The sequence below is a fragment of the Cyanistes caeruleus genome, chromosome 4, assembly GCF_971803275.1.
Source record: "Cyanistes caeruleus chromosome 4, bCyaCae1.hap1.1, whole genome shotgun sequence".
NCBI lineage: Eukaryota > Metazoa > Chordata > Aves > Passeriformes > Paridae > Cyanistes > Cyanistes caeruleus.
This window is the reverse complement of record NC_141704.1, coordinates 66,135,935-66,153,414: the sequence shown is the minus strand read 5'-3', so window position 1 is coordinate 66,153,414 and position 17,480 is coordinate 66,135,935. Positions and strand designations below refer to the sequence as shown.

General features: G+C 40.1%; 1 protein-coding gene and 1 long non-coding RNA gene across 4 annotated transcripts in view; both read right to left on the bottom strand.

Annotated features, from left to right (window-relative positions):
• The window catches only part of LOC147653727 (uncharacterized), a 405,650-nt gene that overhangs the window by 243,403 nt on the left and 144,767 nt on the right, over positions 1-17,480 (bottom strand). The window lies entirely within an intron of this gene.
• Positions 2,259-10,031, bottom strand: LOC147653728 (uncharacterized). Of its 2 annotated transcripts, XR_015285751.1 has the most exons (6): positions 9,959-10,031; positions 9,363-9,590; positions 7,639-7,774; positions 7,265-7,363; positions 6,977-7,120; positions 2,259-6,125 (listed from the first exon to the last, which is right to left on the bottom strand). It is a non-coding gene; the product is annotated as an uncharacterized LOC147653728 (long non-coding RNA). The 2 variants fall into 2 exon arrangements; XR_015285750.1 differs by lacking the exons at positions 2,259-6,125; positions 9,959-10,031 and adding an exon at positions 6,677-6,762 and having other exon boundaries at positions 9,363-9,466.

Below are 17,480 nucleotides of genomic sequence, written 5' to 3'. Positions count from 1 at the left end.
TTGCCTACGTTCTCAGCTTTTCTTATTTAACTTACAGGATAATGAAACGTATTGAAATGGGATTTCAAGGTAGACAAGGGATGGGAAGGTATGTGTTGTTTGAGAATCCTCAATATCAGCAGACAATTTGCTGAAGCCAAATCATTTTTCTCCCAAGCAAAATAACCACTTAATGTTTTTATCCTCCCTGGTGTTTCCAGCAAGAGCACTATTAGCTCTGTAAATACAGAGTTACTGGCTATTTGAATGTATACATTTAACAAACTATTTCATTATTAGGACACTCTGCTGAAGCAGTATTGTATTTTTAAAAATGCTTAAACAAAATACTTGCTTTATGAAGGAAAAGTGTTTTGAATCACAATTTTGCCCTCCTTTATCCTTATTAAACAGCATTGATTTCCTAGTCTATGGGTAAATGGTTAAACTGAATGTGGCACAGATTTGCTGTTGCTGCTGAATACATCTTCTGCTATACTGCCAATTATCAGAGGAAAATTTAAAATCAAAAGATGTTGTTAAGAAAAATAACCAACATTATTTCTTCTTGACCCTTGAGTGCTAAGGTTACTTTTCAATCTCTTCTATTATTCCTCACTCTCAGAACAGAGCAAGCCTGGTCTTGCTATATCTAATCCAACTCCAAGTGCCATTTCTTTCCAACTCATTTTCACAACTTACACCTCTTTCAGTTGTGACTTTTTTATCATTTGTAGCTTTTGTTTGTTTGTTTCCCTTCAGCCACAGGTAACAAATTCTAGGCCATGTGAAATATAAACCAGATAGATACAGTACATCAGCTATGGGGGTTTGGGGTTTCTTTTCCTTTTCTGGATAGTTACCACAGGTAACAACAATTTCCCTACTTCTCCCACACAAAAACCAGCACAAGCTTCCCAAAAGGCAGTTTTTGAAAAGGCATTCATGTAGGACCATAATTACATGCAGACCAGTGGAACTGCTTCACCAAAGGGGAAAATTAAAGGAGACCAGCTAACCAATAGGTTAGCAAAAGGGGAGCGTTAATGGATCAATTGATCAATTTAAGTGCCAAGTGTCCAGAGAAGCTTTCAAAGGTGATAACTGATTTTAGTACCACTGTAGGGACAGATTTGAATTGTGCACTATAGCAGTGCTGTTTCAGCCATTATATGACTGAATTATTACTATTTCTGTAACAACTTGGATGTAAAACTTGACTCTGGGCTGAATTGCATCACTTAAGGGAATTCAGGAGGAAATAATTTTACACGTTCAATGAAATTAAATGTATTTTGCATTCCTGATGTCACCATTTGCCAACCTTGAACAAATTCTGTGCCAAGCTTGTTAGACAAAACCCGTGCACCGGCATAACCTATGCTGGTATCTTCCAGACAAGGAGAGAACCAGAAGGAAGCCTCAGTGTGCCCCAAGAGGTTTAAATCCATGTGTTCATTAAGAGAGCTGAGGACAAACAAATCAAGGAAATAAATAGGAAGAGAGAGAGGTAGGCTGACATAAACACTTCTGCATAACTCAGGGTATGCCTCCCCAAATCCATATGCAGATACAGTAATTCTAACCTCTCCCTGCCCCTCCCGAGTAAATTAGCAGGTCTAAACTTCAGAGCAAAGAAAACAGAAATCTCCAAAGGTTTCATGGCTTCATCTGTTATAGAGTAATTATACCCTGACACACCAAGTTCCTCAATCAATATTTACTCCTCCTCCTACTGATTTAAAATTAGAAAGCAAGCACCATATCCATAACGCAATGATTCTGAAACCAAAGAGCTAAGACTCTCCTCCCAATTAAAATGCAGCAAGTAGATTGGTTTTAACACTCAGTGGCATTCTTTTTATGGACTCTTATTCCTTCATAGACCACACAGTTATAAATAATCCATGCATAGAGCAATTAGGCATTTTTCTTGTTTTATGAGTTTCAGACCCTATGCCTGTGCAAGTGTCCTAAAGTATTCAAAACCACTACAATGCAACAAAACACATTTAAATCCCTACATTAAGAGTAATTGAATAATTCTGATATTTAATTGCTCTTCTTCTGTCATAGGATTACAGTCCTTTGAGTAAATCACACAATTACTGAGTGCAGACCAAAGAATGACTGTTCCCCAAAGTCATTTTAGACAAGAGCATCTTTAGCACCTCTAAAGGATTAAATGTGATGATCAAGTAGGACACTGACAAATTTGAGGACCTGAAATACTCACACAAACAAAACAGAATGGAAACAACAGAAAGTGACTTCCACACTTTTTATGGTAGAGAAGCAATAGTTTGGATTTATTTTCTAAGACTGATCTCACGTGCTTATAGGATCCTGTGAATGACAAGAGAGTTGGGTGAGTGAAACCAGAGAGAAAACTCTGCTTCAGTGGCCTCACACCAAGACTCACATGGTTCTTCTATTCTGTGCAGAACTTCATGACCCATAACAAGAGTGACTTGAGACCTCACTACCAATTTTGAGTGGAATTTGTGTAATAGCAAAGCCTTCAGAAATGATGCAGCAATTTTAAGCAAAACTAGAAGATTTAAATTCATTCGTTTCTCCATTGAAAGGAAACAGTACTTTGGATATTTGGGGGCAGATTAAAAAGATGAGTTCTGCATCCTCTGACCCCATATTTTGCCTATTAATCATTTTTAATAAGCAGGAGAATGTTACTGACATTACACATTAGAACAGGGAGTCAAGTAGAAGTGGGTGTAAATTACTGACCTAGGGAATAAATCTGCAGTGCTCTGCCACTCCTGTGAGCCAGCTCTTCTGATTTACCTGAGAGCTTCACATTCCAGAAAATTAATACAAGAGGTTTTTTCTCAAATTTTCAAGCCCACTGGCTTATTGTTGATCACGACACAGCATTATTTGTTAATAATCACACTCTGGGCTCACCACAGAATTACAATCACCTAGCAAGAATCCCATATGCAGTTGGATACAATACACAGATGCATTTCTGTTCATTATTCAGAAGTAAATAAAAAAGTAGAAGGACTAGAGTTTCATGAACGCTTGTGTTTCACTTACTAAAACATAGGCAGGGTGCCACTGGGAATATCAAAAGCAGGCATGTTTCTGGAATTACAGCCCTACCTCTCTGAGAACTCTGAAGTGCATGGGTTTATTTTTCTATGCAAGCATTAACCATTCACAAAAACCCATTTTGACAGAACATTCATAGCAAGAGATTCCATATCATAGTAATGTAATGTTCATATGAAGAAATGCTTGAAGCATTTAGGCACTTCATGAAATAACTGAATGAAGCACACAGCGTCACTCAAGTAATTTTTCCAAGTGACTCAAAGGTTGTAGCTCTTTCATAAAATGACTGGTGTCAGAATATGACCAACATAAATATCATTTCTCCTGCTTGTTTCAAAAATCTGCAGTAGCACACCAGAGAATCAGACCCGCACTGCGCCACATCATGACCTTGGGAACAGAAACCAAATCCTGGCCCAGGAACTATTGGTGTTTTGTTAGCCAGAGATAGTGTTCACAATAATTTAAAGCACAAATGGCTGCTAGGAAGAAGAATAGAAGGCAAGGATGATAAAAACGGGGCTGTTTCCCATGAGAAGTCCAAGAGCTGTCTATTACTCCAACAGCAACCTCAAGCTGATCAAGTTCCACAAGCACTGTTTTGTCTGGAGGATGGAATGAATTCATGTCCAACAATGCAAAACTTCCCGAGGAGTTCTTAATAAAACAATGAGGGTTTGGGGCAAAAATAAATAACAGAATAGACTACTTTTTAAGCTAAATATTGAAACAAGGACTTCTTTTCAGAGTGCTTTTCAAATATTCAAGATTTGTTTTGAAAACAGAAAAAAACCCCACTGATTTGTATGTGGTATTTACAATAAACTGATTGAGTGGCAGCAACATTATGTACACATTTGAAACTGTTGCCATTAAAAAAGGGAAATGATGAAATTTAGTTTCAAGCCTTCTCTGAAGTTATTTTTGTAATGTGAGTTAGATCCTTAGTGCATGCAATAGTGGTGGGAGGGAGAGGGGGAAGTTGCAATGTCCGTGGATGATTAGGATTCTTTTTAAAAATGCCGCCATCTGCGTTAATAAAATGTACATACTTTTGTTTTGCTTAGAAACCCTGAAAATGGCATTCATGTGGGCATATTTCATGGCTGGGGCTCTCTAAGATATGAAATAGTTTGCAAAATACTGATCCTCAGCACCATTCATCAGAGGATCCAAACATGCATTAGCTCTTCAAATTAATTGGTGTTGGGAATCTTGCTTAAAACTTCCACAGCAACACTTTCTGTGTGAGGTCTGCCGGGGAAAAAGTTTGCAGAATCATATCTCTTACTTTTCACAATTCAATAAAAGTCCTGCAGAGAATCAGGTATGAATGATCTTATATTAATTATCATGTTCAGCTTTACCTTTGAGACCTGTCACACTGGAATTTAAAATTCATCTCTAAGTATGTGATAGGGAAAAAAAAAGTTATGCATTACCTTATGGATGTTTCCCACTGAAACACGTCCTTGTTCCTTAACTATTTAAATTGACTTCACTTGGGTTCTGTTTTTATTCTTGGGTTTACTATGTTTTAATGGTTACAGGGCTATTAAACTGTGAAATAGCTGTGACCTCCATTTTCCTTTTTTGATCTCATCCATGGAGATAACAAAAGCCGGGTCAGCTCTACTGAAAGAACGTTGACCCTGCAGAGATGCTGAATCCAGGCTCTCCGGCTCCATCTTCTGGTACAAAGGTACCTAAGAAAGCAGTACTCCCCTAGGTAATTTTACCTGCCATAATGTCTTTAATATAGTACAGGATTCCAGCAAAAATGAGATTATTCATAATGTATGACAAGATCTGAGTTGGTGCTTACTTCATTGAAAGACAATAATTTGCTCTCCTCATTTCTCACAGATTTTCCCCATTTCTTCTAATCCCCAAGATATGATGGAATTAGTCTCAAAGATGCTTCCATCTACAGGGACTAGATAAAAATAATTTTGGAATTATATTCAAGATTGAAACAGACTCAAAATAAATCTTAAAATCTTCTGGGATTCACTTACTACAGATGTCATGTAACATGCACAGAGTTTGAACAAATCATTCCAATCCGCACAGGAATAACAGAACCAACCCAAAACCAAATCCTTGACCCCTTAGAATTTAAAATTTCACAGAATTTCTATGGGTTTAGATACATAACTCACATTACAATGAACACTAAGAACAAAACTCTAGAAACCTTTTTCTTGTATATATAAATGCTGAATAATCTAAACTATTCCAGTGCTAAAACAACTCCGTTTTAAGCAAAATTTAAACTAAAACACAGGAAAAAGCAAATCACGTTGTTAAATCTGGTCCAAACCCACCTTGTTCAAGCAGTGTGTTACTTATGGTCTCTTCAAGATTAGGGAGTGCTTTAAGCTGCTGCTGTTCACACTAATACTTGCTTGAAGAACTTGAGCTCAAAAAAGCCAAAGGAGATTGCCCTCAATGCACAAACAGCTCCACTGTGCATGGCTTTCTGACACAAAAGCCAAGGAAATATTAATCCCCAGGTTTTTCAGGATCAGTAAAATTTGGGTCCTTAAAAATTGCAGTCTTGGAGATTAACTTAGGAATTTAGATTTCTGTTAGTCATTTTAAATATTTATGATGTTTAGAAGCACTTGTAACAGGCACCAGTATCACAATATTCCACTACTGCTGCAGCTTCATTTTTTTCTGATATTTATAATTATTCATGATAGGCACCAGAATCACAATATTCCAGTATTGCTGCTACTGCCAAGTTCATTTTAGCAAAGTCAAAGCACTGAACTGTGCTGAACTACACTATTTGGTTCAGAGTTTTCCAAGATGTACAGGAAGAGACTGTATCTGAAGGATAGTTCACCCCATAGTTTCAACTCTTATGTGCCTGCCCAAATGATTGTCACGTGAGCTACAGGAATGGCTGCGAGACTGAAAGAGGAAATGCAAGTGGCTCTCTTACCTGCCTCAGAAAAATTCTTTGTGCTTTGAGGTTTTTGAGTGAAGAACGGCATTGAAGATCACAAAGAGCAGTGATTACTTGATTAGTCCAGGCAGATGTCTACATATTCATTTTTCTGGAATGGAGAATACAGAGTTCTGTAATTCTAAAACTGGATTTCAAGGGGGCAAGGGAGAGCAGAGTTGGCAATATTTTCCATTTGAATAAAGCTTCCATCATTATTTCAAATTACAAAAAAATGATCATTCTTTAGTTATGGCTTCTTACTGTGTGACAATGGAAAAAGCTAGCACAGTAAACCATTTGCAATCAAAAAAATGTAACAGGGAAAACTTATGGAGAGTAACAATAAAAGCACATTAAACAATGGGTGAATGCTTCAATGGAACTTAAAGGAAGAAAGCTTTTAAAAATTTTCTTCTAACATTTACTGTACAGTCACACCAAATGTGAAGATTTTAAGTTCTAGGAAGTTTTGTTGCTCCCTGCTTTCTTCTAGTTTACTGCACAGTGCATTATTTACATAAAACAGAATTTCTTCTGGAAAATTTCTTTCTGTGGGAAAGGCTTGCATGGTACTTCAAAGCCTGAATAAATCAGGGACTGCAGCTTGAACTAACAAAAAAATCATCCAAAAAATTCCTTTCAATATCTGCATTGTATTACCTTATCATGCTACCTGTCTAGCTGAGTTATTCAGGTATCCACACCAGAAATGACAGACAATGTCTCTCTATGATGATGTGATGTTACTTCAAATGAAAAAAAACAATAAATAAAAATCACAGATTAATTTCCCATACAAATGATGACTCACTACTCCCAAATCCTTCCTTATAGCAGGATGCTCACTTCAGTCTGGAAGTCTTCATGTTGCAGCCTGCAGGAATCAGCTTATTTCCTGTCAAGGGCTGGAAAGCCTTACAGGAACTGGTTTTGGTTGAAGAACTTCTCCAAGGTGCTTACCTGTGGGACTTATCCAGGTAAGGGATGTTAGCTCCCTCTTCTTTGAGGTTCAGTGTCCAACCACTCCTACTGCTGGTAAGAAGAACAGAAGAAACATCTGCCCATAGCAAGGACTGCACTGGTGGGCAAAGTCCAAATTCCATCCTTCAGGGAAAAAGAAACAAAGGCTGAGGAATTCATGTCTGTTCAAAATTTCATCCTTGACTACTGAAAGCATTGGAAGCACATGTGTATGTTTAAAAATGGAATTGTCCTCATTTAAGAATAAAAATAATTTCATCCCATCACCATTTTTCTTGGTCCAATCCTGAACTGCAGATCCAAACAGCTGAGAAAGCATGGAATAGTCTGCTGGACAGCATTAAAATGAGCAACTCCTGTATCTTCCTAAGATAAGAACACAAATCACAAAGAAAGGCACTCTGAGAAAAAATTTCTTAGAGGAAGACCTCAATTATTTTCCAGCAAGGCAGGTAATATGCATTTGGCTATTTGTTAGAAAAAAAACCAAAAAACAAACCTGTTTTTATACAAGATTTTACTCATATATTAACTATCACATATTTTGCAAAACAAAAAGAGACCACAGCAAAGTAAAATCCCAATTTTTTCCTATATTTAAGCTGTGATAGTATGTCTGAAATGGGAATCCAGAGTCTCACCAGATTAATATCACCACTTGGACCAGAGAATTTGCCATATCCGCTTCTTCTGGTTTCGTTCAGTTGGAGCTTCTGTTTGTACAGTGATGATGGCTCTTGAACATTCTGGGATTTAAAGTAGTCCCTGAAGAGATGGCTGACAAAAATATGATGTTACTTTCAAGATGCTTTTTAATTATTTCTACCCTCATCCAGAACCTGCAAACATCTGATCTCCTTCACTATGCTCCAAGCTCATTAAAACTGGAACGCTAAATAAGAATATTCAAAATATTTTGTTTTGCATTGCTAAAGGCACCACTGCAGGTACTTGACTCATCCTTCAGACTGTAAATAAATAAATGAAGTCTAGGACAGGTCAAATAAAGACACTATGTTTTCTGTGTTTTGTTGGGGTTGGTTTTAGAAGACTTAGGAGATTTGAAACAGATCTTTTATTAAGGAATTGTTCCTAAGGGACTTGACTTACAGAAATTAATTTATACTTGGCAGTGCATTTGATTGATTGCAGTTCCTTTTTTTCAAATACAAACCAGCATTTTCACTACCAGGTGTGGTGGTTGGAAATGTTGGGACTGTAGAACACTGCAAGGCTAATTTCTCCTCCAGTCTCCATCATTTTTATGTAGCTCAGCATTTTCTCATCCTTACTGAGATCTGCTGCAAATTTAAAATACCCTAACAGGGCTGAGAGAGTATTGCAACAGTGTTTATCTAGTGTATCATTACAGTTCTTGTTACCCTAATTCCACAGTTCTGAGCAACAACTCTCATTTTATGGGCAGGTAATTGAGCTCTATGATACATGAATTGATTTGCAGGGGAAATACATTAAAACCTGGCTGGAAAAGAAAATTATTCAGGATCTTCACTCTGATTGCCTTTTACAGCTACCACTCTAGGACCACTGAAAGAGCTTACTTTAGCTCATGTCAATGAAGCTACAATTCAGTGTTTGTCCAAAAAATGTTCACATTCTAAAATGAAGGTTACTGTGGTTTCCTGAGTTATAAAGGCAGAATTAAAGATTACTGCAGATTCTTAGATCAGGACCACTTCCCAGCTCAAGAACTATTTAGTGGGAAGAGCCAAGGCAAAAGGCAGCATTCAAGCAAGTGTTGCTGATCAAGTGAGTTATGGGTTCTACATGAAAATGTTAGCAAGGGTGATCCAGTCAGATCTCATGTCTGCCTGTGGTTCAGCACTGCAGCTGCTAACACCCAGAGCACCAGATCCAATCACTCCTGAGGAGCAGGTTTGTTCAAGCAGGCACTGTTGTTTCAGGACCAGTGAAAGACAGGACAGAGACAAAATTGATAGTACTCCCTCAGTGCAAACAGAACTTGCCCTGCGACAAATTTGCTCCTCTCTGGCCCTACTTTTAACATCCCTGCTCTCAAATTCCTATTTTTAGCAGCTTCTCATAAAAGGCATTCTTACTCAGAGAAGTGAATGTTAGAAGTGTTCATTTGAATGAAGCAAACAATTAAGCAACATCTTCCCTAAAGTGATTTTGTAAAAGTTATGGTTTAGTTTTCTTCCTAATTGCTTGGAAAAATCGGATTGGCGCAGGAAATGGGAAGGGTTGGCTAAAAGGAGTCAGCTGATGGGAAGCAGCCAGTAACTCCTGCTGCTGCTGACCTGCTGCAACTCCCAGGTAAGAGGACAAGTGCCTCATTTGTAATCAAGTCTATATAAAACACAAAAGAAGCAGAAGGACAAACCTGGTTCATAAAGGCAGCAGTCTGTGACCAAAAGCAGCAGAGTCAGCAGCCAGTGTTTCACTCCTGATGAGAGCCCACTTGCAAAAGTTCCACTTGAGTACCTGCTGCAGAGCAGAGGCTGCTCTTCATTGATGTGTCAAACCATGACAGCCATACTTCTGTTGCTATTCAAAGAACAGGGATAAACTCCGGGGTTTGTTAGGTTTTAAATAGTTTCCAATTTCAGGCCTAATAGAAGGCAAAATGGAAAATATCACATGTAATAGGACTTAAAAATAGAAATATGGAAGAACACAATGTTATACTCATGTTATCTATTACTTTTTTCAGCTGAGCAAAGTCTTCACAAACACTATAAATACATATCTTTTTCCCCCAATGAAAATAATAATAAAAAAATCTGTCTTGTAACCTGAAAGAAAAGAGATAAAACCAAAGCAAACCTGATTCTTGTAAACAGAAAATGTTGCTTAAAAATTGAGTTTGGGGAGCATAAATATTTAATTGCCTTGAGCATGTCTTAGGAATTCACATTTACTCAAAATAGTGTCAAGAGCAAACAAAACTGCAAAACAATCTCTTTTAGTAGGAAATACCTTGTGAGAATCAAGTGTTTTCTTATCATCTTTCACTGTTTCACTTGATGTCTGAATCTTCTAACTCCAACTCCTAGAACAGCATCAGTGGGGGAGAGAGACAATGAACACTCCTTCTGTTATTTGACTGACTGCAAGGTTTTGACATGTAGAGTATTAATAAAAATAATTTATTCTCACAGGGTTTTGTCAGAATAACAAGCTGGTAGCTTTAAATATGGTTAAGAAAATTTTATGTATGTTAGGAAAAAACAAACAAAAAGAAACATTTGCAGTAGTAGGACAAAACCATCATAAAAAAGGTATATAGCAGATATACATATTTATATTCATATATATATATCTCCAATTTCCCAAAACATTGCTCTAAGAATTAGACAAAAGTGGCTACAAAATTCAGATTTTTTAGGTTATTTATTGACTGTAAAGTGAATCCTGACTGACAATAAATATCACTGGGGAACATTAATTATTAAATATACATTGTCCAATCTTTAACAAATCAACTTTAGTAAGAACAGTTTTAAATCTAAAAATAAAAACAATTTCCAAGACACTTATTTTAAGTAATTGCACTAAGAAATAGTAAGACCTTATATATAGTTAAATGACTAGCAGCCAACTCACATCATCATAGTAAGAATAATATATATGTACTGCAATTTTAAGTGTTATGACTTCAAGAACTTGTAGTAATAACCAAGCATTACTTGCTAAATAACACAAAATTTGTCTGATTAAGTCTGTTTAAAAGAATATGCAATGGGAATAACTAAGAGCTGAAATTAATGGTGTTAGCTTGTAAAGACAGAAATTTACTTCTTACAAGTAGGAAAACATGCAATATATTCCTATACTTAACACATGTTCGTAGTACAGACATTCCTGTTAATAAATTTCAGGTTAAAATTGACAAATGTGACATGTTCTACTATATGGAATTTCTTCAAGTGACTGTTGTTCCATCGGACAACACAAACTAAAAAATGTCCTGCCTCTCAGAAATATTATTCTGTTTCTACTCTTTACTTTATTTTTTTATTTTTTTTTTTCACTTTTAGAAAAACACAGATTTTTTTTTTTTTAGTATTAGAAAAATATAGGACAAAAACAAGGCTTAAGTTTTAGATAGGGAAGAGAGAATAAGGAGATGCTTTATAAGCTGAAATATTTTTCTCTTAAAGCTATGGAGATGGACAACCATGTTCTGAAAAAAACTCCTTTAATTCATGACAGAGTATATTGGGAAGCATGGAGTGTTCAAAGTGTGGATTTTGAGTAAAAAGTAGAGTAATTGTGATACAGTGAGGCGCTGGAACAGAGTGGAGTGAAGATTTGAGGCCTTGAGGGCAATGAGAAAACTGTTTTCCTGCGAAGCTCACAGAGACAGATGAAGAGGACTCATGGCCCATACACACCTCAGAGTGATGTGAAATGGGAGGAGTGAACTCATGGCAGATTTCCGGGCAGCTGGCATCAAACAAATAGAAAACTATAACAGAAATATTTTTCTTGTGAGAAACTCCATAGATTAGCAGAAGAAGATTTCTGTTTCTATACAAACACTGATAAAGAGACTCTAGCAAGAATTGGGACTGTTTTAAACACCAAAGTTCCAAAGTCTTTTGTCTCTATCTTGTCATGTGAACAAGGGAATGCTGGGTAGTGCGGGATAAAAGGGTTTTCTGAAAGTTTATTCTGGTGTTCTTATTCTTGTAGTTTTGTGAATAAACTTTCTTTATTCCTTTTAAGTTTTAAGCCTGTTTTGCTCTTGCTCTAATCCATATCTCACAGCAAGAAATAAGTAAGTTTTCTAGTATTTTTTCAGTTACTGCTTTAAAACCACGACAACTGTGTTTTCACCATCACGTCAGATCAGCTCTTGGACTCACAGCTCACCGCAGACCTCGAAACAGGAGGCAAAGATCTGCACCACTTGGCCTTTCAGAACTTCTCACCCATCTATGACCTTTCTGGGGCCAGCTTCAGAAAATTGGGGGGAAGCCATTCCAAGGAACACGACCAAGGAAATCACACAGCACTCGGGACTTGTTCCAGGCATCAAATTTTTAATGGATGATGTGAAGTAACATCGAAGCAATTCCTGTCCACAGAAAAAAAGATTTCAAATGGTTTTGTCTCAAGGACAATCACTGGAGGTTGAAAGTTTCTGGGGCTGAAAGTTACATGAGGTCCTCAACACTGAGCAATCAATATCCCCACAGTCTAAACTGTGAAATTACTACCTGGGCAAGGAGAACATTTTCAGGATTTGCAACTCATCTCAAAGCCTCAGTAGAACTCAACCAGCAGAATTCCCCTGAGATGGCACTGTGCTCTGGAAGCCCTCAAATACTCACTAAAACAGACTTGACTTTCACTAGGACAGCTGCTCATGAAAATCTGGGGTAAAACCTATGGGAAGTGGCCATGTGCACGCATATTCCTTCTTCCCACAGCAGGCACAATCAAATCCTCCTTTGAATGGCCTCCAAGTTGAGCAGCACTCATTGGCACAGCCTCTTCTCCCACAGACAGGCCAGCGAGCAACACGGCAGCGCCAGCCAGGTGGGCAAGGACAAGAGAGAGCAGATGCCAACAAGGCTTGGAAGCTGGGCCAAGGGAGGTTTACGCTGGCCATTGGGAAGAACTTGTGCCCAGCGTGGGCCATCAGATACTGCAATGGCCTGACAGGGGCTGCTGGAGTCATCATTGTGGCACGGGTGCAAGGCAAGCCAGGCCGCAGCGCTCGGGCCCCGCTCTGCTGGCCATACTTGCCGCCATGGCTCCCAGCTTGGACTCAACATTCTCTCAGGGTTCTCTGCAGCCAGGGCGTTCTGTGCTTCTGTGACATCACAGCCTCTGGGGACGGCACGCTGGCTGGCAACTGTCCCCAGCTGTTGCTGCGCCCCAGAGCCCAGGCACAGCTGCTCGCAGAGAGACGCCCAGAGCCTCGGTGCTGCTGGCAGAGCACTATGGCTGCTCACGGCTCCTCCGCGCTGCTGCAGCTTTACGTGCTGCTGCTCTTGGCCCATCCCCTCGACCCTGTGAGCAAACCCGAGAGGAGCACGGGTGCCTCTCCTCTGGTTCTGGAGGATTTCGACCTGGAGGAGAAGGACTCTGCGCTCCTCTGGTGGGCGTCCAGGACACTCCTGCTCATTGACGTGCTCCTCATAGGAATGGCCATGGGATGGGCCCTTGGAAGAAGATTTCAGAGACGCTGGGGAGAGGTGAGGCAGGGGGTGGGGGGTCAGGGGCAGGTGGGATGGGGCAGACCTTGAGGGCCTCTTGGGCACCCTTTGGCCAATGCCCTGCGGCAGAAGGGGCCTGAGCTCCTGGCTGGGGAATGTGGCCCAGGGGCTGAGCTCCATGGACAGCACCAAGCAGAGGCGGCAGAGCTCTGCCTGCTGCAGCCTCTTCCCCGGGCCAGCCCAGCCCAACTGGGCCCGAGTCTCTGTCTCCCAGGCCAAAGGCAGCCCCACAGGTGCCGGCCCCGCTCTGCCTCTCTGCCTCTTCCATGGGGATCCCTGTGCTTTGCCTTGCAGCGGAATCTCCAGAGCCCTTCGGGCCGTGCGGGGCCCCGCCGCCATCGAAGACTCGGCTGTCCCACCAAGTTGATGCAGCTGCTCAGGCAAAACCGTGACCTGATGCGGCTACACCTTCGCTACAGCTCTCAGCCGAGGAGGCCAACCACCAAGACGGCGGCAAAAGAGGGCAGTGACAGGAGACTGCGCACCTCCCCACAGCTCTGACCTCCAGCGTCGCGCTCCATCTAAAGAACCTTACGGGGAACGGGTGACCAGTGCCCAGCCCAGGCACTGCGACGTTCCCCACCTTACAAGTTAGCCACACCCCTGTTGTTGTTCGATTCCCCACCACGTTTCCCCCAAGAAGTTGACCTTTCCCTTAGTGTTCAGTTCTAAACAGTTGAAGCATTGAAGTTTCTTAGCCTTAAGATTCTTACCCCATAGTCTTCTAGTAACGTTGGATTGTAGATTTTAGAAGTAGTCAAGTGAATAAAGTTCACATTTTCTACACGTTGCTGTGTCATTTTCTTGAGGTTGCACCTGAGACCTGGGGACTCCTTGAGAGATGGCTTTGCATGGCAGCTCCAGACTGCCTGCAATGGAGAGCCCCAGTGCCCCAGCAGGCTTTGCAAGAGGGCAGAGGGCAGCGGGAAAGAAGAAGGTGGCCAATATTCACCTGCCTCCACCTTCCAAGGAAGCTTGCAGTCAAACCCTGTCTGCCCTTTAGGGGGGACCCTAAAGGCCCCGGCAGGCATCACCATGGCCCCAGGACGGGGGGCTTGCAGCACTCTGGGGCACCAGGAAAGGAGCAGGATCATCCCTGGAAAGCTGTCTGGAGACAAATCCAGAGACGTCTCCCCTGGCATCCAGGCAAGGGCTGAATACAGGCAGGCAATTAGATCCACAGGCTGCCTGGGCTATGGCACCAATCAGTCCTGCTTCATAGATTTCGGGGGGCGGGGTTATACATATATATATATATATATATATATACGCATATATGTATATATGTATCTACATCTGTATTTAGTTCTTTGTATTTATCCTGCTGACCCTCAAATAGGATTAGATTTCATTTTCCTACAAAACAAAACATCCGTTTTTTGATTTTTAGGAATCAACCATCTGTGCTCCCACTTTAAATCACTTCTCTCAAACTCATTCTGCATCTTGCTCCTTTCCAGCACCATCAAATACCTCTGTTAAAATACAGAGCATCAGTGGAAGGACGACAATCTTGTTACTTGCTGAAGAAAGTTAACTTGGATGACATACCTGCTTTTAAAAATCCAAGAGGAACAAAACCTACACATCAGCTTTAGAATTTCAAAAGCTGCTTCCTCAACTCTTCCACACCACTTTACTCTTTGGGGACATTCAGCAGCAATACCAAACAAGCACAGAAAAGAAATGGAAGAAGAAATGCAGATAGTCAGCAGCTGACCACCTACCAAAATACATTTTAAATGCAGCTCCAAGTTCTCCAAGAGCAAGTTTGAAGTGTAAATGGAGACACTCACACAAAATTACTACCAGGTGGTACTTTTGGCATTTCCTTGGGCTTTCCTCTTCATTTTTTTTTTATCTCTCACCTAAGGCAAGAGAAAAAACCCCAAACAAACACAACCTTTCAGGCAGAGAAAAGATGTGGTTGCTCTTGAAGAAAGCATTTCATTCTGCCTGGAGAAGAAGCTGCTGGGAAAAATATTAGCTTTTAGCAAAATGGCACTGTGCTGTTGCACTTGTTCTAGCACTGGGAGAAAGAACAGGCCCGTCTGTAAGGCTCCTGCAGCTCACCCTGGCTGAGGGTCATTGACCACTGAGCACTGCAGGCATCACTGGCAACAACGATGGTGGAAAATGGGGAGGGAGCAGGATAAATAAATGTTTGCCATTGCCTTAGCCAAAAAAACCCCAGACATCAAAAGCAACCCACCCTCAAAACAAAGCTATGAAAATAGTTTGCCTCTGAATTTAAAGAACTTCAATTAACTCTATGATGTCTGCTTTTGGTTCAGCATTCATCAATCTGAATTTGAATATGCACAGGGTAATGAAAGGTAACTGAAGCTTAAAAATCATGTCTATTGACTTGTGCATAGCCTATACTGAAGCACATTAAAAAGCAGCGTTTTGCTTGAAATCTGCACGGTATTAACTTCATTCAGTCTTACACTCACTAGGTAATTAAATACATGAAGAAATAGATTTTTTTTTTTTTTATTAAGAATGCATTATTAATTAGGAAGGCATGGCTTTAGTAGAGTCTGCTGATACCAACATTACTCAGCTAAGTTCAAAGTATGAACACAAGAACTTGATGACAGAAGCAATGTTCATCAGAGCCTCAACAAGAAAGTTGCAGTTCCAAGTTTTTCAGATGTCCTACACTTGCTAAGGCACCTCCAGAAAGAGGAGTCAACTGAAAATAGCACAGGAAATTTGAAACCCATTTCTATATTTTTCTTTTTTTTCCTGAACTTTCTTGTGGGCAACAGAAAACTCCCAATATGTGGAATGCAATGTAGTTTTTATGCCAGAGTCATGAGTCATCCCCTCAGTTCCAACCTGATCCAATGCTCACTTGAATCTTGGAAAGGCTCAAATCAGCAAGATGAAATTAAAATTGTATTCATGAAAGGAGCTCTTTACTCTCCATTCCCCTCCCTCCCCCAAATACATCAGCACCAAGTGAGAAAGGCTCGATTTGAAAGATAATTATTACACAATTAAACTTGGACATAGCTAGTTTGCTACAAGTTCCAGCAGACAGACAAACAAGAGCAGAATCAGAGGTTATCAACCTCAATAGAAATTCCAGCTCATGCTTTCCCCAAAAGCCTCATTTAATTTATCCAGGATTAAAAAATAAAAGAGAAATGAAAAAAAATCACATAAAAGCATTTCACATAGTATATAGTGAAATACTATCATTTCCACCTGAAATATTCATCATCATTATTATGTTTTTCCATAGTAAATTACAAAGTCTCCTGCACCCATCTTCCCAATATCTCATTCTAAGTGCTTGCTACTTTAATCCCTTAGGAAGCAAAAGGAGCCTCAGGTGTCTCTGGATCAACAGAAACTAAACAACACAGCTTGACAAAGTATATTAAATTGTCAATCAACTCAATAAAGAACTCCCACTCCAGAGATAGCTATCACCAGCTGATGAATTTGGCTAGGGCAGGTTTAGTGAAGAAAAACTAGGTCTTTATTACCAAATCAGTTAGGAGTTGTTCTACCGTACTGCCCATAGGATGGGAGTATAAACACCATATTCTTCACAGCCTCATCCACAAAGAATTCCACCTTCAAATTAAGGCTGCTTTGGAGTCGGACCAAACCAATGAAAACTCACTCATCAAACACAGTGATGGCAGCATGCTCAGTCTTTGCAATACAAAACTGGCAACTAACAGCACATTCCTGATCACATCTCCAAGGCTGAGTGTACAGAACTGCAGTGGTGGCCAGGCCCTCGCTGACTGCCAAACCTCCAGCCATCATCCCTTCCTCTCACAGCGACAGGGCAGAAAATAACAACAGCAGAAACTAGATTTTTAGCTTAAGCTAAAACCACAAAGGTCATTGATGAAACAGACTGGAGTGCTTTAGAAACTAGCACGCAGACTTAGCTGAAAACAAATCTTATTGATCACCAATTACAATGAATACTTAATTCTGTTATTCTGCATTATTATTAGACAGTCAGAGACAGCCAAGCTGACCTCAAGCATGCTGAAGCATCGGGGCCAGGCAGTGCACATCTTCCCAGGAGCTGATTTACCCATCGTTCTCAAATCAATTCACCTGCACACAGCCCCACCGTACAACTGCTAGGCTGCAAAATAAAAAAATAGCTCTGCTTAAGAGTCAAACCCCAGGACATAGACCATATGAAAGGAAGAATGAAACCTGCAGCATTTGGTTGACCTTCAATGCCCTGAGAAGATGACAAATTTCCCAAGATGAACAAGTGCCCAAAATAC